Source organism: Sus scrofa, chromosome 15 (genome assembly GCF_054392235.1).
Source record: "Sus scrofa isolate SSC_HxYL_T2T_F1_AM1 chromosome 15, Sscrofa_HxYL_maternal_Yorkshire_Landrace_v2.0, whole genome shotgun sequence".
NCBI classification, from domain to species: domain Eukaryota; kingdom Metazoa; phylum Chordata; class Mammalia; order Artiodactyla; family Suidae; genus Sus; species Sus scrofa.
This window is the reverse complement of record NC_139397.1, coordinates 82,388,217-82,413,006: the sequence shown is the minus strand read 5'-3', so window position 1 is coordinate 82,413,006 and position 24,790 is coordinate 82,388,217. Positions and strand designations below refer to the sequence as shown.

The window sequence follows — 24,790 nt, the reverse complement described above, 5'->3', positions numbered from 1 at the left end:
TTAGGGCTGAGGGATCTCTGTAGATAGGAGGGTATGGGAGGGTGAAGGGGAGGAGTGGTGGGGAGAGAAGACTTTTAATCCCTAGGTGAAAGAGCTGTGAACAACATATTCTGCACTTCACCTGATGAAGTTGTTCCCCTCTCCTACACAACATCGAATTTATCCAACTGCCCCAGATGTGAATGGTGTACGTAACATAAAATGCTTCCAAATCCTGATAGCTATCTTTAAAACAAATATTTCTATCAGTCTTATTATATCTTAAGAAGATACCATGTTTTTCCTTACCATGTTTTTCCCTAAGGATTCTACCTTCTTCATCAAAAGCACCAAACCTCTTTTGACTGTAACATGCGTTGCACAAAGAAACCTACATATAGTGCTCACCCTCAAGAAGACTATGATTTTGTAATGCTTCCCCAGTCAGTGCCTACAGAAAATTTCTTGTTTTATAATACTGGACAGTCTGGGAAACTAAAATGAGATATGACTTATAACTGCCAAGTCCTGTTTTGCTTTAAGTTCCCTTTCCTTTTTTTTTTTTTCCTCATTTTAACAGTTTTTAATGAAAGTTTTACACAAGATTATTTTATTTCTGCACCTTCTCAATCATTTCTTCCTTATATTTGCCCTTTTCCTTTCCAATTGGTGTGATTTGGCTTTATGTTGGAGGATCTTTTTGCATTCTTTGTCCAGTTTTAGTCTAGTGAAAACCACCTTGCTGGGGTGAATGCCCACATGGATGGTTGTACCATTAGCCTTCTCCCACTATACTTGTTCAATGTAGGTGAAATATTTCTTCCTGTAAACCTGGACTACTTTGCCAATTTGCTGCCCCTTTGTAGTGCCCTTGTGCAACCTAAAGTTCATTATCCTTTCAGGTGGGAATGGATGGAACATTGCACATCTGTCTCAGCTCTTTAGAAAGAGAAGACATAATCTTCCTGTGAATGTGCGCTGAAATGCCTTCTACGGTTCTTGCTTCGATCAGGAGTCCCAAAGAGACTGAACTTCATTCTGGCTGCTGGCACTTCGGCAATGACCTTAAAAGGGAAGCGCTAAAGTTCCCTTTCCTTAACATAGCATTATTACAAATTATATAATGAACATGTTAGTTATTTAAATTGTAAGTCAATACTCTATCTCATTTTTATCAATATGCTTACTTCTAAAATTAAACAACGCTTTACTTATTACCTTTCACATGTATAGGTCTGTATGTAATCTTGTCTTCTTAGATGCTAAATTTGTAATTCTTTTTTTATTTAAAAGCTCATAATATTTACTGAAAGTATTAAGTATAAAAAGTTCTAGAAAAAATTTTTCTCTAAATATAAGAATCACGTACATCACGGACTTGGAGAATAGACTTGTGCTTGCCCAGGGGGAGAGGGAGGGAGTGGGAGGGATTAGGAGCTTGGGGTCAACAGATGCAAACTATTGCTCATGGAAAGGATTTACAATGAGATCCTGCTGTGTAGCACTGAGAACTATGTCTAGATATTTACAACACAGCATGACAATGGGAGAAAAAATTATGTATACATGTATGTGTAACTGGGTCCCCATGCTGTACAGTGGGAAAAAAAAAAAGTGCGTTGGGGGAAATAACAATAAAAAATAAATTTAAAAAAAAAGAATCACATACAAACATTATCTCCGTTTCCTTATATACCAAGTGGTGAGAAAAAGAAAATCCCTCAAATTATATTTTTAATAATAAATGCCAGATAATAAATTTTTTAAATAACTAAATTCTTCATCTATTATCACCTAATGCAGATTTACCGCTTACCTTTCAAAACTATGTGAAAATTCCAAAGTAAGCTAAGTGCTATCATGACAAAACATTTGTTGAGGTTGTCATGTAAAACATGATAAATTTGTTAATAATACTAATTTTATTCATCAAAGAAAGTTTAAGAAAAAAGAGGGGACACTTGTAAATTAATTGTCATGAGAGGTTTGGGAGGAAATAATACTTTCTGGTCAGGATAAGGAACACTGTATTCATAAAAATTATTTCCTGAGTAATTGCAACTTAAAAAATGCCTATGACAATAGAGGGAACCTACCTCAACATAATACAGGCAATATATGACAAACCCAGAGCTAACATCATTCTCAGTGGTGAAAAGCTAAAAGAATTCCCACGGAGATCAGGAACAAGACAAGGATGTCTGCTCTTGCCACTACTATTCAACATAGTTTTAGAAGTCCTAGCCATGACAATAAGAGAAGTAAAAGAAATAAAAGAAATACAAATCAGGAAGGAAGAAGTAAAATGATCACTATTTGCAGATGACATGATACTATACTAAGAGAATCCTAAAGACTTTATCAGAAAACTGTTAGAGCTCATCAATGAATTTGGCAAAGTGCAGGGTACAAAATACATGGAAATCAACTGCATTTCTATATACTAACAATGAAAGATCAGAAAGAGAAATTAGGGAAACAATCCCATTTACCACTGCATCAAAAAGAATAAAATACTTAAAAATAAACCTACCTAAATATACAAAAGGCTTGTACTCTGAAAATTATAAGACACTGATGAAAGAAATCAAAGATGACACAAACAGCTGGAAAAGCATACCATGCTCTTGGATTGGAAGAGTCAATATTATCAAAATGACTATACTACCCAAGGCAATCTACAGATTCAATACAATCCCTATCAAATTACCAAGGACATTTTTCATAGAACTTGAACAAAATATTTTAAAGTTTGTCTGGAAGCACAAAAGACCCAGAATAGCCAAAGACATCCTGAAAAAGAAAAATGAAGCTAGAAGAATCAGGCTCCCTGACTTCAGATTATACTACAAAGCAACAATCATCAAAACCACATGGTACTGTCACAAAGACAGAAATATAGATCAGTGGAACAGGATAGAAAGCCCAGAATTAAACCCACACACCTATAGCCAACTAATCTATGACAAAGGAGGTAAGGATATACAATGGAGAAAAGACAGCCCCTTCAATAAGTGGTGCTGGGAAAACTGGACAGCCACATGGAAAAGAATGAAATTAACATACTTCCTAACACCATACACAAAAATAAATTCAAAATGGATTAAAGACCAGATACTATAAAACTCTTAAAGGAAAACAGGCCAAACACTCTCCAACATAAACGACAGCAACATCTTCTCAGACCCATCTCCTAGAGTAATGAAAATAAAAACAAAAATAAACAAATGGGACTTAATTAAACTTAAAAGTTTCTGCACAACAAAGGAAACCCTAAACAAAACAAAAAGACAAGCCACAGAATGGGAGAAAATATTTGCAAATGAAGCAACTGACAAGGGATTCATCTGCAAAATTTATAAACACCTCCTACTGCTCAATACCAAAAAAACAAACAACCCCATCAAAAAATGGGCAGAGGATATAAACAGATGATTCCCAACAAAGGCATAAGATGGCCAAAAAAACACATGAAAAGATGTTCAACATCACTCATTGTTAGAGAAATGTAAATCAAAACCACTATGAGGTACCACCTTACAACAGCCAGAATAGCCACCATCAAAAAGTCTACAAACAGTAAGTGTTGGAGATGGTGTGAACAAAAGGGAACCCTATTATACTGTTGGTGGGAATGTAATTGGGTGCAACCACTATGGAAAACAGTATGGAGGTTCCTCAGAAAACTAAAAATAGAACTACCATTTGATCCAGCAATCCCACTCCTGGGCAACTACCCAGAGAAAACCATGACTCAAAAAGATACATGTACTCCAATGTTCATTGCAGCACTCTTTTCAATAGCCAAGACATGGAAACAACCTAAATGTCCATCGACAAAGGAATGGATCAAGATGTTGTACATATACACAACAGAATATTACTCAGCCATTAAAAGGAAAGAAATAACGGCATTTTTAGCAACATGAATGGACTAAGAGATTATCGTGCTAAGTGAAGTCAGCCATACAATGAGACACCAACATCAAATGCTTTCACTGACATGTGGAATCTGAAAAAAGGACACAATGAACTTCTCTGCAGAAGAGATACTGACTCACATACTTTGAAAAACTTATGGTTTCCAAATGAGACAGGTTGAGGGGTAAGAGGATGCACTGAGGGTTTGGGATGGAAATGCTGTAAAACTGGGTTGTGATGATCATTGTGTAACTATAAATGTAAAAAAATTCATTGAGTTATAAAAAAAATTAAAGAATTAAAAATGCCTATGACAAAGAATTTAAAACTGGAGGCTATCGTTTTCAACATAGGCTTTGTCGACTTTCCAGAAAATAATTATTAAGAAAGAAAAAAAATAGGGAAATAAAACAGCACACCATCACCAAAATACATTGTTGACAAAGTTCAAAAACTATTTCTGCCATCAATAAAAGAAGAAATATTCCATTTTACTCAACATTATATATATCCTATACTGGAGTTTCTGCTATGGCACAGTAGGTTGAGAATCTGGTTATCTTTGTGGTGGCGCCAGTTCAATCCCCGGGCTGGGACAGTGGGTTAAAGGTCTCACATTGCCACATCTGTGGCTCGGATTCAATTCGTGGCCTAGGAACATCTATATGCCTCCGGTGAGACAAGGAAGGAAGGAAGGGGAGGAGGGAAAGGAAGGACGGGAGGGAGGGAGGGAGGAAGGAAGGAAGGAAAAGAAGAAGAAGAAGAAGAAATATATAGATAGATAGATAGATATACAGATATCTTGTACTTGTCAAAATGCTGGCACATAGTAAGAACTCATTACGTATTGGTTGAAAAAAAAAAAAAAGAATGAACAAGTTGAGGTAGTACAGGGCAAAGGAACAGAACAAAAAATACCCACTAGTTAGCTGGGAGAGAGAACAAGGATACATAAAGATCCTTAGCTCCTCTTTCACTATGTTTTGGTTCAGAAACATACTAAAGAAAACCAAGAAGCTGGTTTCTCTATGGGTTTCTCTATGGGTGTTTTTTGAGACAGCAGTCAGTGATATTTCGTGTTGTCCCACTCACTCCATTACTGTTTCTTGATCTAATCAGAACAAATTCCCCAGAAAAACAACTTGGCAAGAAGTAGAGAATGGTTTATAGCAGTGAACTACATCACAAAGATGGGGGAGAAAAGGCAATCCGTGTAAAACACTGTCTATGGGACAGATATTAATGACCTCTGGTAGCAGTGAATACGTTATCATTTTTCTATCATCATGCTTATCTGTTCAGAACAGCACACAACCAGGCAATGAAGGTGAAGAAAACCCCAACAAAGGCCCTGGAAACTGAGGTAGGATAGTTATGTAAGAGCCTATATAGCTATAATCAAGGATGACCCAAGTTGAGAAAAACGTGGAGCCATGGACTAGGTACATTGCATTTTGGCACACATTCTGATCATTCAAAGAGAGGAAAGTCATTTAAAAATAGGTATCATAATAATAAAATTCTAGAAAACTATTTGGAATCAGTAGAATAGAAGATATAGAATCAAACATATTCTATTTTAGTTACCACTACAGAATTGAACATATTCTATTTTAACTTTTCTAACTGTTAAGTACGGAAAACATTTAAAACTAAATTTGTTTCTCCATATCACATTATCACTACCTGGATAGATTAATGATTTACATTTTAAAAAAATCAGGAATTCCCGTTGTGGCTCAGTGGTTAACGAATCAGACTAGGAACCGTGAGGGTGCAGGTTCAATCCCTGGCCTTGCTCAGTGGGTTAAGGATCTGGCGTTGCTGTGAGCTGTGGTGTAGGCTGAGATGCGGCTCGGATCCTGCGTTGCTGTGGCTCTGGCGTAGGCCGGTGGCTACAGCTCCGATTAGACCCCTAGCCTGGGAACCTCCAGGTGCCGCAGGAGCAGCCCTAGAAAAGGCAAAAAAAGACAAAAAGAAAAAAAATTAAAACAAAAAAAATTTTTAAAAATCAAACCATAACCAAAAGCATGATAAAAATACTGGTGAAGGGAACACTTCCTAATTCATTCTATAAGGCCAGCATTTACCCTGATACCCAAACCAAAGACACTAAAAATGAAAAAAATTACAGACCAGTATCTCCTATAAATATTGGTACAAATATCCTCTACAAAACATTATCAAACAGAACTCAGCAGCATATTCAACAGGCTATCTATACATAAGACCAAGTGGGATAAAAACCTGCAATTCAGGGATGGTTCAACATACAAAACTGACCAACATGGGAGTTACCTTGTGGCACAGCAAGTTAAGGACCTTAAAATATCACTGAAGCGGCTTGGGTCACTGCTGTGGCATGGGTTTGATTCCTGGTCTGAGAAAGTTTATATGCTGTGGGCACTGCCTCCCTGCCCCCACCTCCAAAAAGCTTGTCAAAAACTGACCAATGTAATACACTACATTAACAAAATGAAAGGAAAAATCATCTCCCTGATGCATCTCAACTGATGCAGAAAAAACTTCTAACAAAATTCAACACCCTTTCACGATAAGTACTCAATAAACTAGGTATAGAAGACAATATTTCAATATCATAAAAGCCGTATATGAAAAGCCCACAGTGAATATAATGTCCCCATTGGTGAAAGACTAAGCACTTCCTCTAAGAGGAGGAACAAGGCAAGGATGCCTGCTTTCACCACTTCTATTCAACACAGTACTAGAAGTTCTATCCAGAGAAATTAGGCAACAAAAAGAAATAAAAGGCATCCAACTAGAAAGGAAAAAGTAAAATTATCTCCATTTGCAGATGACATGATCTTATACATAGAAAATCCTAAAGACTCCACCAAAAAAAAAAATTAGATCTAATAAGTAAATCTAGTAAAGTAGAATGATACAAAGTCAACTCAAAAAAACAATGCAATAGTATTATGTCTAAAAAAATGTACACACTTTAATTAAAAAATACTTATTGCTGGAGTTCTGGTCATGGCTCAGGGATAATGAACCTGACCAGTATCCATGAGGATGCGGGTTTGATCCCTGGCCTCACTCAGTGGGTTAAGGATCTGGCATTGCCATGAGCTGCAGCATAGATCACAGACATAGCTTAGATCCCATGTTGCTGTGGCTGTGGTTAAGACCTGCAGCTGCAGCTCTGATTCGACCCCTAGCCTGGGAACTTTCATAGGCTGCGGTGCAGCCCTGAAGGACAAAAACAAACAGTTTATGCCAAAAAAAAAAAAAAAAAAAAGCTAACCATCATCTGAGCCTTCAGTGAATAATATTCTTTTTGCTGGTAGAGGGTATGAAATACTGAGAATTACCAAAGCATGACAGAGACATTGAGCTGATGCTATTAGAAAAAGGGCACCAATAGACTTGTTCAATGCAGTGTTGCCACAAATCTTCAATTAAAAAAAAAAACAAAACATGGAGTTCCCGGTCATGGTTCAGTGGAAATGAATTTGACTTGCATTTATGAGGACGCAGGTTCGATCCCTAGCCTCATTCAGTGGGTTAAGGATCAGGCGCTGCTGTGAGCTGTGGTGTAGGTCACAGATGCAACTTGGATCCAGCAGTGCTGTGGCTGTGGCATAGGCCGGTGGCTACAGCTCCAATTCAACCCCTAGCCTGGGAGCCTCCATATGCCTCAGGTGCAGCCCTAAAAAAGACCAAAAAAAAAAAAAAAAAAAAAAAAAAAACCCAAAACCAACAACACAATTATCTGCAAAGCACAATAAAGTGAAGTTCAATAAAGCGAGGTATGCCTGTACTAAAAAAGTTTTTAAAAACCTGAAAAAATTGTTGCCTGATCAATGACAAAAAGTCAATACACAAGTTAGCAGATACTAAAGTCTTAATGGAAACATGGGCAAAGAACATAATGCAACTAATTACGTAAGAAATAATGAAATAACATATGAAAAATGTTCATCCTCACTAGCTGACCCCTTTTAATTAAGAAATGCCAATTAACACATTAAGACGTTGTTGTTGTTTTCCTATCAAACGAGCTTTACAATGCCCAATTTTGGAGTAGGTATGATAAAAGAGACACTCTCAGCACTGTTGGTGGAAATGTGAATTAGTATAATTTATCAGAAAAGCAACTGAGCAATGTATATCAAGAGCCTTACAATTGCACAAACTTTTTAACCTGCTTTTGCACTCCTATAAATTAAGTAAATAAACAGAGATGTTTGCATGAACCAGAACATTCATGATAGTTCTTTTAATAATGCAGATAAACCTAAAAACAAAAGAACAACTAATAATTTAAAAATACTATTGAAAGCTTCTGTCTCAGAGATCTCCAATGGCTCTAGCCATCTTAATCAGCAATATTACCTTAAAAGTACCCTAGCCAGCTGCTCTACTGAATACTGAAGGAACCGTCTCCTAATTTTAAAAAAAAGCTAACAGAAAGGAGTTTGGTTGCTATGTACACTCACGTGGAGGCAGATTTCTCCCCTTTCCTGGAGGCTATGCTAACAAACAGAGGTAAATTAGGAACTAACCTCTAAAACAACCACATAAACTTCAATATTTACCAATGCAAGTGTTTCAGAACACTGAAAGTCTTTTATTGGTTGGCTCTTGACTATATGTAACAGATTTCACTTCAGAGTTCTTCACACTCAGAATCTGAGCTACCAGTACAGGAAAGTTGCTTAAAATCATGACATATAGGAAATGTTCGAAAGACCTTGATGAAGCTTGGAAAAGACTTAAGGTACAAAACAGCTATCTTCATATACATGAAAAGCTGTCAGACAAAGTTCAGGCTAATAGCTCTCAAAGTGCAATCCTGAAACCAGACACATCGGCATCACCTGGGAATCTGTTATAAATGCACAGTCCTACTGAGTCAGAAATTCTGGGGGAAGAGCCCAGAAATCTGGGTTTTTAGAAAGTCTTCCAGGTAATTCTGATGCTTGCTAAAATCTGTGAGCCACTGATTTAGACTACATAGTTTGCAGAACTATGGACTAATGGAATGAAGCTATGGGAAGACTGAATTTGGGTTCAATATAAGAAAAACCTTTTATTGGTCAAAGCTATCTAAAGAAGAGTTTAAGTTAATGAGTTCCCTATAATTTGAGTTATTCAAATGTAAAAGTGGTTCAAATTGGTAAAATGTTACAGAAGGAGCTCAAACATTTAATGACTGATATAGATCAGGTGTGGTATTTTGGGGTTTCCTACAAACTTAGTAATATTACCAATCATCATATTGTTTCCCAAGGAAGACATCTCAAATTCAGTATCTTCGAAATCAAACTCACGTTTCTCTACAAACTAAACTTAATAACTTATAATTAATTATCTTGGGTCTCAAACTAGAAACCTAGGCAAAATTTTTGTTGACTCTCCTTCAGTCTTTGTATGTAATACATCAGCAAGTTTTATCAATTACTTCTTTTTCTGCATTAGGACAAAGATTTTTTTTTTAAATATTCATTTTGGGGGAAAAAATTTCAAGAAAATACCATCTATAGAGTTCACTTCTACTTAAGGAGGTTTGCATATACTGTATTTTCTTTTTTTTTTTTTTTTGTCTTTTGCCTTTCTTCTAGGGCCGCTCCCACAGCATATGGAGGTTCCCAGGCTAGGGGTCCAATCGGAGCTGTAGCCGCCAGCCTACGCCAGAGCCAGAGCAACAAAGCATCTGAGCCAGCAACGCAGGATCTGAGCTGCGTCTGAGACCTACACCACAGCTCATGGCAATGCCAGATCCTTAACCCACTGAGCAAGGCCAGGTATCGAACCCGCAACCTAGTTGGATTCGTTAACCACTGAGCCATGACAGGAACTTCGGAATATTCTTTCTACCTCCCAAATTTGTTGCATGATAGAATATTAAAGGCTCTAGGAAGAATCCTGGAGTAGGAAAAAAACTGTTTATTTTTGTTTAACCTGAAGTTTTCTGAATCATTCCATGGTCCACATGGTCTTCTCAGAGAAAAATCTGGAGTTTCTTTTACAGGCTCTGAAAAAATTTATCATTTTTTCAAACATAAAGGCAAAGATCAAGCCCACACTCCAAATAATACTTAAGTACCTACCATGTGCCCAGCACTATAGCTATATGGTTAAATGAAGGCTTCAAGAAGCTTAAAATGTAGTTAGAAAGACAGATGAAACGTATACTGGCATAGATCATCAGGACCAAAACACAATTTCTGACTTCTAGAAATGTGCTCTTTCCACTACAGCATAGCATCCCATTTTCAAATGCCCAAATCTACTTTTATTCAGAAAGCTTAGTTCCTTTCCATTGTTTATAATTTTAGAATCATCTGCCACCTGAAACCATTTCCTGTTAAAGAAAATGGAAATATGACTTGAGATGTTCTTTCTACCCCAAAGCAGTTAGTATGCCCACTGAGAACAGGGAACATGTCTGCACCTCCCTTTATTTTCTGAAATCTAGATGGGCACAGGGGCTTTGCAGAGGAAAGGCACTACTGAATTTACTTATAGTATGTACACTACTGTGAAAACAAAAATATGCCTTTTTATTAAAATACACCATAGGAGAAGTTCCCACTGTGGCACAGTGGGTTAAGAATCTGACTACAGCAGCTCGGGTTGCTACAGAAGTGCAGGTTCCATCTCTGTTTCCAGGAACTTCCACATGCTGTGGGTGCAGCCATAAAAATGAAAGAAAAATAAAGATAAAAAATTTTAAAAATAAACATAAAAAATAAAATAAAATGTAGGACATTTAAGTCACACATAACATTTACAGCTTTTCAAATTAACTTTTTATTTATTTATTTATTTTGTCTTTTTATGGCTGTACCCACAGCATATGGAGGTTCCCAGGCTAGCGGTCCAATCAGAGCTACAGCTGGCAGCCTACACCACAGCCACAGCAACGCTGGATTCGAGCTGCATCTTCAACCTACACCACAGCTTACAGCAATGTCTGATCCTTAACCCACGGAGCAAGGCCAGGGATCGAACCTGCATCTTCATGGATACTAGTCAGATTCATTTCCACTGAGCCACAGTGGGAACTGCTGCAGCTTTGTAAAAAGTCACAACATAAAAATGATAGAAAAATAATTAGGCAAGTACAGTTCACAAACATACCACCTTATTCAAATCGTGGTTGTATATACATAAGCACACAAAGTTATTTGAGTATTCTTTAATGTATTTTAAAGAACTGAGTAATCCAACTGAAGTGGCTCTGGTTGCTGCCGAGGTACAAGTTCCATCCCTGGCTCAGTGCAGTGAGTTAAAGGATCTGGCATTGCTGCAGCTGTGGCGTAGGTTGCATCTGTGGTTTAGATTCAATACCTGGCCTGGGAACTTCTACGAACCACAGGTGCAGCCATAAAATAAAAATTAAAAAACGTGAGTAAATAAACACACACAACAACAAAAGGAGGACCACTAATTCATTACAGAAGCAGAGCTATCAAGTAAGAAGCTTCAATACTTGAGGTGTTAGATGGCTATATCCTAGGCAAATAAAGATACTGAGGTATATAGCTCTATAACTCAAGGGGGAAAACAGTGTGGGTCAGAATTCAAGGAGGAAAAATGCACAGAGTAGGAACAGTCAGGATAATGAATCAGTAGTGGGCCCAGGGAGGGATTCCCAGGGTTAGGAGGTGCTACCAGGAAAACAGACAGGATGGGTTTTCATTCCTCACTCATAGAAAACTCCAAAATTCCTTCAATTACCCTTGCCCTCATGTCTCTTATTTACAATCCTATGACTTCAATGAGAAAAAAAAATTCACAAGTAGAAACTAACACAAACTTTTGATTTAAATCAACTATTGTGAGGCTATGTTTATATTAAACTAAAATGGACATATGGTGATCACATATAATGACAAATTATATATGTTCCATTCATAGGATTAAAAAATCTGAATAAATATACAGAATTTGAAATACTTTATTTTTCATTTATTGAGAATTTATTACATTTAAGAAACTAAGCTGAATGCTGAGTAAACTAAAAAACTACACAATGATATAAATCAAATGAAAGCCTGGCCCAAATATTTTTTGAATTTTAAACACTGGCTTAGGCTATTATTATAAAAAATAAATAATGAAGAAAATGTTTCTTTCTAGTGTTTAATCAACAGCCTAGCTCTAAAATTACCAACTTACATGGTATATAAATTATTCAAGTTAATAACTCTTTTGACCTTATAACAACTACCTTACCACTATAATAAACAAACACAAAAAGTCATTTTTTACAAGACTGAACATCATGGAACTTAAGCTCCAAGATTCTTTATAAACAACTATTGAAATAATTGAAGGTAGTGTTATAACTAAAGTGGTATTAAGCAACAGAAAAAGAAAATGAAAAACTAAAGAAAATTGGTCTGTATTTCACACACGAAACACACAGACCACTGACAACACATAACATCTGAATGTTCTACAACTTTATAGCCTACTAACTTAAATGAATGTTACAATTTGAAAATTAGAATACGATTTAAATATAGCTGTAGAAAAACATGGAACTAAACACACATACCTCTCACACAAACAAGAAATTGAAATAATTTTGCTACATAAATTCTCAATATGCAAATCCTACAGGCAACTGTGAAATCAATTAAAGTTAAGTCTGACTCTTTAAGTCTGTTTAAAAGGAGTTAGGCAGGGGTGGGGTGGGGTGGGGGGAAATCCATACCTTTAAATTGACTAAGAGTATCAGTCAGCTATCTAACAGAACTGGAGGGTGAAAGAGACAAGCCATAGGCACAAGTGGTGTGACTGACCTTTATACATATGTGAAAATATACCCAACCAGTGATATAATATCTATTATGAACCCCACTAGGGCATCAAACTTACCTCTGTACAATGAGTTTTGATCTGTCGCAAAACAGAAATAATCATTCGGGTCCACAAATTTTAAATGCGGTTAAATTAAATGAGACATGGGATTTTTGTGTGTGTGTTTTGTGGGATTTTTCCCCCCCATTTAGAAGGTTAAAATCTGATCCAGCATAAAAAGCTGTGACTTTTACTTGGGTAGCCCTTGTTGACTAAGTGTTAAAAAAAAAAAAAAAAAAAAAAAAAGACATTTGCCGTTATAACAGGATAAAAACTAACACCTCAAAGTGTTACCTACTCAGGCCTTTTAACAAATTTGTTAACACTATTAGTTATATTACTCCACCTTCTTCTTAGTGTGAACTGGTATCAATTATTTAGCCAATTTTATAATGTTATTAAAATACCTGCTGATTAAACATGAACCAAGTGTCACTTAAAAGAAATGTAAAATAAGTAGTATAACTGAACTACAATACTCCAAAAATATCTGAAGTTATCTTGGGAAACAAGCTATTTCAAAATTCATAAAAAAGTTTTTCTAGAATTAAAATATTACATGGACTTATTTATTTTTGTAACAGCTGTTTTAAGGTGTATATTTGGTCCTGCATTACAGAATTATTTTTATAGGTTTGTTAAAATATTTTTTTAAAAAAGAGAAAACAAACTTTATTAACAAATGAAGGTGACATTTTTGACAACAAAATAAAACCTAAACATGTAACATACTGAATCACTGACAGTACATATTTTTTAATTTATGGTATGCAATATAACCATTGACAAATTCTGTCAAAAAAATCTAAAAATTTGACGAAACTATCACCTTCAGTTTCCCCAATTAATAACCCCTTAAAAAAAAAAAAAACAGAAAATAAGCAAATTCAAACATATACAAATAACTACCACTGTATTGTTTATCTCTTACCCAGCAAGGTAAGAAACAACCTTTTAATACTTTAATTTTGTGAGTATTAAACAACTAGTGTGAAAAACAAGCTGCATGTAAACTATTTCTACTGCCTGAGCTTCAATGACTAGCTGAGGCAACCTGTTATAGGAGGTGTTAATTGGCAATAGGAGTACAAGTCAGAAGCATGTTCCCCATCGTCCTAACCCAGCAAGGCTAGGTCATTAAAGTGGAAATGAATTCTTTCATGTCGACTTAACCCTTTCAATGCATGCTTTCAGCTGTTTTCTCTCAATTAATTTTAAAAACTTGTTACTTTTTAGAGTTAAAAAAAAAATGTTCCAAAAAAAAAAAAAAAAAGATTCTTTGGCTGACAGTTCCAATGACTATATTATTCAGAAGAGAACAGAGCAAGTTAATTGCATTGTAATATTGCAACTCTCCCCTCTGAAAAACATATAAACTAACTGTATTTGCTTATTTTAACACTGAAAAAAGATACAGGATACAGCATTTAAAAATAGCCCAGAACCATTTAGTCACATAGGGTTTTTATTTACATTTCTATTTAAGAATGCAAGGACTATCTCATGATGATAACTTAATCACCTTAACCTTGGGATAGAAGAATATTAATTTTTTTATTTCCACAATGTCCATACAAGAATCCCCATTATGAAAATGTTTTGAAACATATATGAGTTAAACACCTTTCTAATTAAGTTTCATTATTCTGATAAGGTGCACAGTCACAGCATATCCTGATGACTGGTTGCCAAAAAGCCAAAATTCCTTTTATGGCATGATCTCAGAGGTTTCCAGATGGCACATTAATTCTTAAAAAAAAAAAAAAAAGACAAAAAGAGGGAAAGAATAGAAATGTTAAAATAATGATGCACTGCTTTTGAAATGCCATATTTACAATACTAATATTCCCATACATAAGCACTATAGACATTTAAAACTCAATTATATATTCTAAATATTACAATTAAAAAATTAACACACATCTTTCATCTTTGAGTAATCTTGAAAATATTTTTAATAAAAATTTTTTTAATAAAAACATTATCAGAGTAAAAACATCAGAAAATGTATAATGCCTAAAACTATGCCTTGTGATAAAATCAATAAAAAATTACCAGCATTGAGACATAATTTCTTCCACTGTTATAATATAGATGGGCTTTCAAGTAACTATAACCAACAATATGCATATTAAAAATTTGATCAGTAAGGGCTTCGATAATAATGGGCAATATAATGGTTTAAGGATGTCAAAAAGTGGAAATTATACGTGCTATACTCCTTCCCTCTTTCTTTCACTCATCTCCTTCTTTTAAGTCCTCTGATATTTTTGACAAACTCAGTTCCTGCCTCTCTGGAAAGTGACTTTTTTCTCCCTAGGCCTACTGAGCTCCTCCATACAGCAAACCTAAGAGGCTACCCTGGAGCCAATATTTTGAGAATATAAAAATTTCATGGGGAAGAGGCAGTGGGGTGAAGCAAAGTAATAGTGGGGGAGAACGGTAGGTGACACCATTACTTACTTATAAAGACATGTGATCAAAGTAATACAGAGGCTGGTGGCCTAGTGAGCTAAGCCCAACTGTGACATTTCTTTCTCGTTAAGACCATCCTTGATATTTACTTTGAAACAATTTTCACCTACTTAAAAATGTGTGTTTGTGTGTGTGTAAAATATGCCATAAGCACCAACCACTTTAGACATTTACAAAACCTGTCTTATGAGAACAGGGACTGACATCTCGCACTTTGGGTGACTTTCATTCTGCCCCACAGCTATGAGGAAGGAGCAAGTACAATGCTTAACTACCACTGTTATAAAGAAACAACATTCACAGAGGATCAACTAGTCAGATTTCAAAGTATAAGAATACTATAATTGTTTAGTAGTGGCTAAAACGTGCTAAGCATTTTTTTTTTTTTCTCTTGCATTTTAGGGCCGCACTAGCAGCATATGGAAGTTACCAGGCTAGGGGTTGAATCGGAGCTACAGCTGCCGGCCTACACCACAGCCACAGCAACATGGGATCCGAGCCCCATCTGCGATCTACACCACAGCTCACGTCAATGCTGGATCCTTAACCTACTGAGCAGGGACTGAACCACCATCCTCATGGATTCTAGTCGGATTCGTTTCTGCTGTGTCACAACGGGAAATCCAAAAACTCCCTAACTTTTATAGTTGGAAACAGAGTCCTAGAATCAAGCAGAATCTTGAAAGTTATACAACAGAACCTTAAGGTATCAGAACTGTTCTACAATAAACGCTACAACTGGCTTTGACTTTTAAGTTTCTATAGGACCTCCCTTTTTCCTTTTACACTGTACTATTTGTTTATTTAAATTACAAAATATGTAAAATACAGTCAGTCACAAATGAACTGGTTATTTTGGGAAGCATTCATAATTCATTAAGCTCATCTTCTAAATTACAGTATGCAATGTCATATATGAAATGTTACACACACACACATACATGGAATGCATGTTTTTATTAACTCAGTAACCACAGACTTCAAGAGGCCACTTGCCAGGTACTAGCTATACAAAGGTTCACAGGCTCCTGACCTTAAAATGTTTACAAACTAGAAGGGAGAGAGACAAGAAAAACCATAAAAACACCATAAAATCATGTACAGGAGGCACAGAAGTCAGAGTAATGTATTTGATATAATTGTCCCTTATGCTAAGAATTGAAAAATATGTAGAACTTTTCAAGGCAGAGAGAGAGAGAGGACAGTAGCAAAGAAAGGCATCCCAGGAAAAGAAAATGACACATTTAAAGGCACAAGAGACATGAAGTAGCAATCATCCTGTATGTTCGAAGCTTTTTAAAAAACAGTGTGCTAACTGAGGCATGGATTCTTTTTTTTTTTCTTTTTTTTTTTTTGTGCCTTTTCTAGGGCCTCTCCTGTGGCATATGGAGGTTCTCAGGCTAGGGGTCTAATCGGAGCTGTAGCCACTGGCCTACAGCAGAGCCACAGCAATGCCAGATTCGAGCCACATCTGCAAGCTACACCACAGTTCATGGCAATGCCGGATCCTTAACCCACTGAGCAAGGCCAGGAATCAAACTGAAACCTCATGGTGCCTAGTCGGATTCATTAACTGCTGAGCCACGAAGGGAACTCCTGAAGCATGGATTCTTAAGAAGCCAAACAGGAGTTAATACTGCTTCCATTTCAATGGTTATTTCAATGGGTACTTGAGTATATTCTCAGCACTTCAGAATATAAATCAAACAGTGTGGAGTTCTCTGACATGCTTAATTAAAATAAATACACAGTTCTAGGACAACAGAGAAGATACTTTCCATGCAAAATGCTCTCTTATATGTAGTTCCTCTTTGGTTTATAGAATTTGTACAAATATTACATCTGACTCAGTTTTGAGACCAAGAGCTACTTCTCTTTAATATGCAGCTGTCAGAATAAAATATTTTTTCAACAAATATTATATCTGACATCTAAGCAATGGGTACCACTGGAAGAGAAGACAGAGTTCAAGGCTGGGATTAGCTGGATCACAGATCAGAGGTGCTGAAGGTTAAATGGATGCTACTGTGATCAGCTGTTAGAGCCACTAAGCAGCCATAAAAGCCAGGCCCTGAAGGTATTAACACAGAATACTAATAACCTTGCCTGTTTGGGTGTATCTTGCTTTGTATTTTTCAAGTATGTTACTTATCTCGCCTGTGAAAGAAGAATAAAGCCAAGGAACAAAATATAAAAAAAAGCACCATATAGAGGAGAGGGAATCCAAAAAAACAAAAACAAAAACAAAAACATGCAGGCATGGCTAGGAGAGAAAAAGAAAAAAAAAGGACCTGGGAAAGCTCTGTGTGCTACACACTATGACATGTACTAGGTATATGAAAAACCAATTACGTGGGTGCTCGTCCTCAAAGTGTATGTAGGAGACAGATAATTATATAGATAAACATAAAAATGAATATATAACTGTAATGCAGCTTTGGTACCAAAAAAAGAGAATAAGCCTTGAGAATATAATAAAAACAAAGACTTACTTCCAAAGAGCTCCGCCCTCCCCTGCCCCCTAAGCAAACAAGCAATGAACATGGAAGCCAGTGGTTCTTAACCTTGTTTATTCCTGAAAATCATCTGGCAAGCTTAAAAAATTCTGATGCCTAGGCCCACCCTCTGAGATTCTGATTTAAATTGCTCTGGGGTGAGTGATTCTAAAGTACAGCCAAGGTTGAGACCACTGATGTAAATTCAGAAAGTGAAGATTTCATTATTGCAAGGTTAATGAAATGACTACAGTGAGTTTGCCCAGCTACCTGGCTAGGAATTTTAGAAGTCTAGAGCCAATTGCCAAACATATCACATTCAATATTACCATGGGGTTTTATTATAATTTCAACCTAGGTGAAACAGAGGTTTTACAGTGTTATAGAAATATGAAATAAAGAGAGATTAGTCAGGTTTGGAGATATCATGTGTACTGATATCCACCAAATATTTAAAGCCCTTCTTTCTGGCACATAAAAAAGACTGCATTTCCTTGATTTCTTGAATTTAGATGTGAACATGTGACTTGCTTTAGTCCATGAAATATAAGGAGAGGTGATTTGTCGTTTCCAGCCAAAAGCTTTTTACAAGCCAGTGCTCAACGATGATGTTCTGTCAGCTTACCCAGAGTAAGGATGACACCACAGAAGAGTACCCAGCTGATCCAGCATAAGCAAAAAAGAAAGCTTTGGTTTTTAAGCCATTGAGGTTTCAGGGTTGTTGCAAAAGCGAAACACAGTCTTCTTGACTGACACACCACAGAAAACTTCTGGGGGAAGGGGAGTGATTAAGCAGTGTGCAAGGAGAGTAAGTAGTAATTCATCAGCAAAACAATGGAGGCAAATGGTATTCATTTAGCAAGAACTCCCTGAACAAAGTCATGAGTGAATAAGCAGAATGCTCTGGGACCCTTGAGGAATTACAAAATAGTATATAATATGGCTAGTTTAGGATATGAGATGGTTGGAGTAGGAGATGAAGCTAGAAAGAGGCAAACCATGAAAAACAAAATATCTAGACAGGAGACCAACTCATCGAAGGGCCTGTGACCCCTGTGATCCAAAAGGACCATTTCACGACTGGTTCACATACTGGTCCTCAATCTTCTTTCTGCCCTAGTATACCTAAGTGATAAGACCCACTCTCACCAATAATAATAGTAAACCACTCCAGATACCTTTGTAGAAAGCTGCCAGTTCATGCTGATTGTGTTCTTTTAGGAGATGGTACTCTGTTCACTATTCCCTCAAGAATCACTACACTCTGGCCTCAGGACTATAATTTGTATTCTACAGTGAAGATGATTGAAGCCTTATGAAGGATGATTAAACAAATGAATAAAAAAAATCAGTTCCAAATATTAAAAAGAACTCTGGCATTTGTGGTGGCAGGAAGATTTACTATGAGACACTGGTGACAACGGGGGTACAGATAAAGATTATGGTGAAGGCCTGAATTAAGCAGAGGAAATGACAGGAAAGAAGAAATAAACCTGAGAAACTTTCTGGAAACAGACTCTACAGTATAATACTTGGGTACTAATAATTGCAGGAAATGGAGAAGAATAAAATGGTTGCATGTTTTGCTGGGGCAGCTGGGCAAATGTCAATATCATTAATCGAGATAGGAAATAACTTCAGACCATATTCCAAATCTCCAGAATCTGACTGCATCTTACTTTAACCCACATTATAGCATTCTGGTGATAATTATAAACATTACATGGTCAAGAAATCCATTTCTATCTAACTTTAACTTACTTTATTTTTAATTCTTAGTGGAAACTTATTTTTAACTCTTAGTGGAAATGGACTGAGATTCCTTTCCTTCCTATTACCTTGTTTAATCAAGACCTGACATTACAAAGTTCAGATTTAAGCCAATACAGCTATAATAACATTATATCTAGTCTGTTTAAATGGAGGATTACACCCTGTCCTAAGAGTAACAATGTAAGACTACCAAAAACCATTACAGCAATCAGTTATTCACCGAAAATTAAACATACCAACATCTAATCTCAGTAGGACTAGATTTCTTCCTTCTCAGTATAAACCACTGAAGTTCTTCATCCCCAAGTAGGGTTGCAAGATGAAAATAAATGATACTCAGTTAAATTTGAATTTCAGATAAATGAATATTTTTTTAACATGTATATCCCATGCAATTCTGGGGACAAACTTATATTTTTAAAATATTCATTGTTTATCTGAAATTCAAATTTAACTGGGCATCTAGTGTTTTTATTTGCTAAATATGGCAACGCTATTCCCAAATAACAAGTACCTTCTATTCTAAGTCCATATTCTAAGTCTCGTTCTCGTTTTATTTGTTCTGCCTAGCTTAAGCTAGAGGCAATTTTATATTACTACACATACCAATAGCCTTTTCAAAACCTGTTACTTCTTTGTCTTCTTCTTCTTCTTCTTTTTTTTTTTTTTTGCTTTTTGGGGTTGCACCTGTGGCATACGGAGGTTCCCAGGCTAGGGGTCAAATCAGAGCTACAACTGCGGCCTACACTACAGCCACAGCAACTTGGGATCCAAGCCAAGGCTGCGACCTACAACCTACACCACAGCTCTCGGGAATGCTGGATCCCTGACCCACTGAGCAAAGCCAGGGATTGAACCCACATCCTCATGGATACTAGTCGGATTCATTTCTGCTGCACTACAACGGGAACTCCCTTGTCTTTATAAGTAATAATTTTAAGACTAATGTGCACTTGCCAAATGGTCACTTAGTTCCTTCATATTAAAAAAAAGCACAAAGGAAATTTACATCTTAATGATATACAAATCATATTTTATTCTTGTTAGAAATCAGCATCTACTTTGAAATACCTTCTCTCTCTAAATGCTAAAAAAAAAATCATTCATTACCTGCAAAATGTCTTTTACTTCAGGCTAAGAAAACAGTCATAGTTCAGAGCACGTACCTATGGCCATGGTGGTCTCTGCCCCTAGTCTAGCAGACAGGGAACTGGCTGTGCATACCCTGAGCAGCGCTCTCCAGCTGCACTAGATTTTCTCTGCTACACATTATTCTCTTCATGATATGAAGTCCCCAGTAAGTAAAATACTGCGTACGGGCTTGGCATTCACTTCTTTATAATTTCATGGGGCATCTGGGTCAGAGCTCCACATACTACTATTGCTTCCTGATGGTATATCTTAATAGAAAAGGACACTAACATAATTGAAAGGATCCCACACTAGAGAAAGATTATCCAATACATACAAAAACAGATGTTCGATAAATAACTCTTCGATCTCTTTATAAATAAATGCAGTTTCAGCTTTTATTTTTGATCACTATCTCATGCACAAACATGCCAAGCAAGGCATTCTGATACCTCTGTGAGCCAAGCATACGTGAAAATGCCAAAGGCAATCCTATGCTCCTGTTGTCTCCATTAAGAATTTTAGATCCATTCTCCCAGAAGGATAAGCATATCCAAAAAAAAGAATAAATGACAGAGTTCCCGTCGTGGCGCAGTGGTTTATGAATCCGACTAGGAACCATGAGGTTGCAGGTTCGGTCCCTGCCCTTGCTCAGTGGGTTAACGATCCAGCGTTGCCGTGAGCTGTGGTGTAAGTCGCAGACGCGGCTCGGATCCCGCGTTGCTGTGGCTCTGGCGTAGGCCGGTGGCTGCCGCTCCGATTCAACCCCTAGCCTGGGAACCTCCATATGCTGCAGGAGCGGCCCAAGAAATAGCAAAAAGACAAAAGAATAAATGAGAGGTTAGAGAAAAGGAAACTAATATGCTTGAGGCATATTCAGAAAGGGAATAAGAGACTGAGATAAGTAAACCACTTAGGCAGCAGACTGGACACGAGGGTTATTATTTAGGGAACTGATTTGTCTCAGGCCTAAGAGAAAGCTGCCTTCCTGGGTGTGAGAGAGGCCAATAAGGCAAGTATGTGAGCAACTGAGAAGAAAAGAAAGCAAAGTAACATCTATTCACAGAGTCAAAATTAATTTTTCTAACCACTGTTAGTTTCTTTTAAACATTGAAACTTATTACAAAATATTTAAAAGACACTAAAAGAGCTAATAAATAATACAATACACTCACTAAACAGCTTATGAAATAAAACTTCACCAAACAACTGGGCTTTAGCTTCTATGTCATCCTCCCTGCCTGACTGCATCCTTCCTCTCCATACCCCCAGTTGTAGCTACTATTCCAATTTTGGTGATATCATGCATTTCTTTATAGGTAATATATAACTTTATAGTACTTGCATGTTTTTAAATTGTGTATAAAAACTTAGAATGTATTATTTCTACACTGGCTTTTTTCCTCCAGTACGTTAATGGATTAATCATGCTGACGTGACGATCATCGACTTTACAAAAGTCCACTGTGAAGCAAAGTTATGTACACATTCTCCTACTAATGGACGATTAGGTTGTTTTCATTTTTTTGATATTATAAACTAGAGATCAGCAAACTAGGGCCTGTGGGAGAGCCAGCTGACTGTTTTTGAAAATGAAGTTTTATTGGAACAGGGCCAGGCCCATTCATTCTGTATTATGTATGGCTGCTTTAACACTACAATGGCAGAGTGAAATTGAGTGATTGCAACAGAGGCCATTTGGTCCATGAGTCTAAAATATTTACCATCCAGCCCTTTAAAAAAGGAGTACCAATGCATTATAAACAATGCTGTTACAAATGTTGCTGTATCCATGTGGGAGACCTTCCCTAGGGAATATAATTAGGAAAAGATCTCCTAAGATGTAAGGTAAGAAAATCTTTATCATTACTAGATTTTACCAAAACGTACAAGGTGGTTGTTGTACACTACCACTAGTTTATACAGCTTTATAAACCATTTATATTTCTTCTTCTAATGTTCCCATCTTTCACCCATTTAAAAATGAATGTCTTTTTCTCACTGATTTGTAGAAGCTAAATATATATATTGATGACTAGTGCTTTGTCTATAATATGTCTGAGATACATCTTCCCCAATCTGGGGCTCACTACTTTGCTTTTTACATTTCTTCATGCCTTGGTTTTATTTGAAAAAAAAAAAAAATGAGGATGTTAATAATCCAATTTCATAAAGTTTTTGAAAAGATTACATAAATTAATATATTTTAGGTTCTTCAAACAGTGCTTGGCACATGTAAATGCTCTGCAAATATTAACTATTTATTTTATAGCGGTTGTTTTATTTTTTATTTTTATTTTTTGTCTTTTCTGGAGCCGCTCCAGCGGCACATGGAGGTTCCCAGTGAGGGGTCTAACCGGAGCTGTAGCTGCCGGCCTACACCAGAGCCACAGCAACACCAGATCCAAGCCGGGTCTGCGACCTACACCACAGCTCATGGCAACGTCGGATCCTTAACCCACTGAGCAAGGCCAGGGATCGAACCCACAACCTAAGGGTTCCTAGTCAGATTCGTTAACCACTGAGCCATGATAGGAACTCCCACAATGGATTTTTTTAAAAGGAAAACAAAATTTAAAATTTCAATGTAAATTTATCAATCTGTCCCTCTAGTATTTGTGCTATCTACCTTGTTTAAGAAATCTTGCCCTTGGGGGTTCCCACTGTGGCACAATGGGATCAGTGGCATATTGGGAGAGCTGGGACACAGGTTCAATCCCTAGGCCAGCACAGTAGGTTAAGGATCTGGTGTTGCCACAGCTGTGGCTTAGATTGCAACTGCGGCTCAGATCTGATCTCTGGCCATGGAACTCCATAGCCAATGGTGCACCAAAAAAAAATAAAAGAAAAAAATCCTCCCTTGGAATTCCCCAGTGGCTCAGTGGGTTAAGGATTATGCACTGTCACTGCTCTGGCTTGGGTTGTAGCTGTGGCACAGGTTCACTCCTTGGCCTGGGAAGTTTTGCACATAGCAAGGGTGCCTCATCCTACCCCCCACCAAAGAAAGAAATCCTGCCCTACACATTCAATTTTATGTGTCCATAAAACAATACAGATCTCAACTATCTTGTCTATTTATTACCTCTGAATGCTAAGAAAGAATAGGATTTTCTATTAATTTGGCTTCAATTAACTTCCACTTCAGCATATTTTCTTGAAATCTAAGTACAATTTTAATACAGTTCTCTCTAAAGTTCCAGTAGAAAAGAGAATTCCATCTAGAATAGATAGTACAACACAAATCCTATTAAAAAGGAAATAAAAGAGATATCTGCGGAGTTCCCATCCTGGTGCAGTGGTTAATGAATCCAACTAGGAACCATGAGGTTGCGGGTTCGATCCCTGGCCTTGCTCAGTGGGTTAAGGATCCGGCGTTTCTGTGAGCTGTTGTGTAGATCTCAGACTCGGCTCAGATCCCGTGTTGCTGTGGCTTTGGCATAGGCTGGTGCCCACAGCTCCGATTGGACCCCTAGCCCGGGAACTTCCATATGCTGCGGGAGTAGCCCAAGAAACGGCAAAAAGACAAAAAAAAAAAAAAAAAAGAGAGAGAGAGAGAGATATCTGCCTATGTCCAAGATGAGAATAACAGAGACTAAGTTTACATTCCCACTTGAAACTAAAAACAGATAAAAGTATATAAAACCGCAGCTGGTAAGGCACTGTTGAACCAGTAATGTCTGAGAAGTGGGAAACAAAGAAATTGAACACTACTGCTTGCCTAGCTTACTGCCTTGAGACAGTTTCCATGCTGCAGGGCAGCAGGGAAAGAAACCAAGCAGTCTACTGAACTCTCTGAATTAAAGAGCTAAAAAGCAATTACTAGGAGAGCAAAGTACAGAGTTATTGGGACAGAGTATCAGAGAGAAAATAGCTGCAAAGAGAGAAAACCCTTGGGACCTTCTGAGGATCCTCCTTTGAGTTTTCATCTGAGTACTAATCAGTACATGTGTATGAGCAAACTACCTGAGGCTGTGGAAAGGACTATACAAAAGGATTAGAGGGACGAGTACCTACCTCACACATAGCACTGGAAATAGTGCTTATTACCAGCAGCCAGAATGAAAAACTTCAAAATGCACAAAGCATTGATTAGATAAAAGGGTCTTGCCTCAACAGTGGAAAATAATGAGCTCTTGACTAAGCATTGCTCCAGTCTCACCTAACAAATGTTAAAGCAA

General features: G+C 37.0%; 1 protein-coding gene, 1 long non-coding RNA gene and 1 pseudogene across 4 annotated transcripts in view; all 3 read right to left on the bottom strand.

Annotated features, from left to right (window-relative positions):
* PSMD14 (proteasome 26S subunit, non-ATPase 14) overlaps positions 1–24,790 on the bottom strand; it is a 109,963-nt gene that overhangs the window by 54,510 nt on the left and 30,663 nt on the right. The gene's annotated exons all lie outside the window — the stretch shown is intronic.
* LOC146395948 (ribosomal protein uL24-like pseudogene) lies at positions 533–1,147 on the bottom strand (annotated as a pseudogene).
* Positions 14,186–24,771, bottom strand: LOC146395947 (uncharacterized). Its single transcript, XR_014830509.1, has 2 exons — positions 24,627–24,771; positions 14,186–14,487 (listed from the first exon to the last, which is right to left on the bottom strand). It is a non-coding gene; the product is annotated as an uncharacterized LOC146395947 (long non-coding RNA).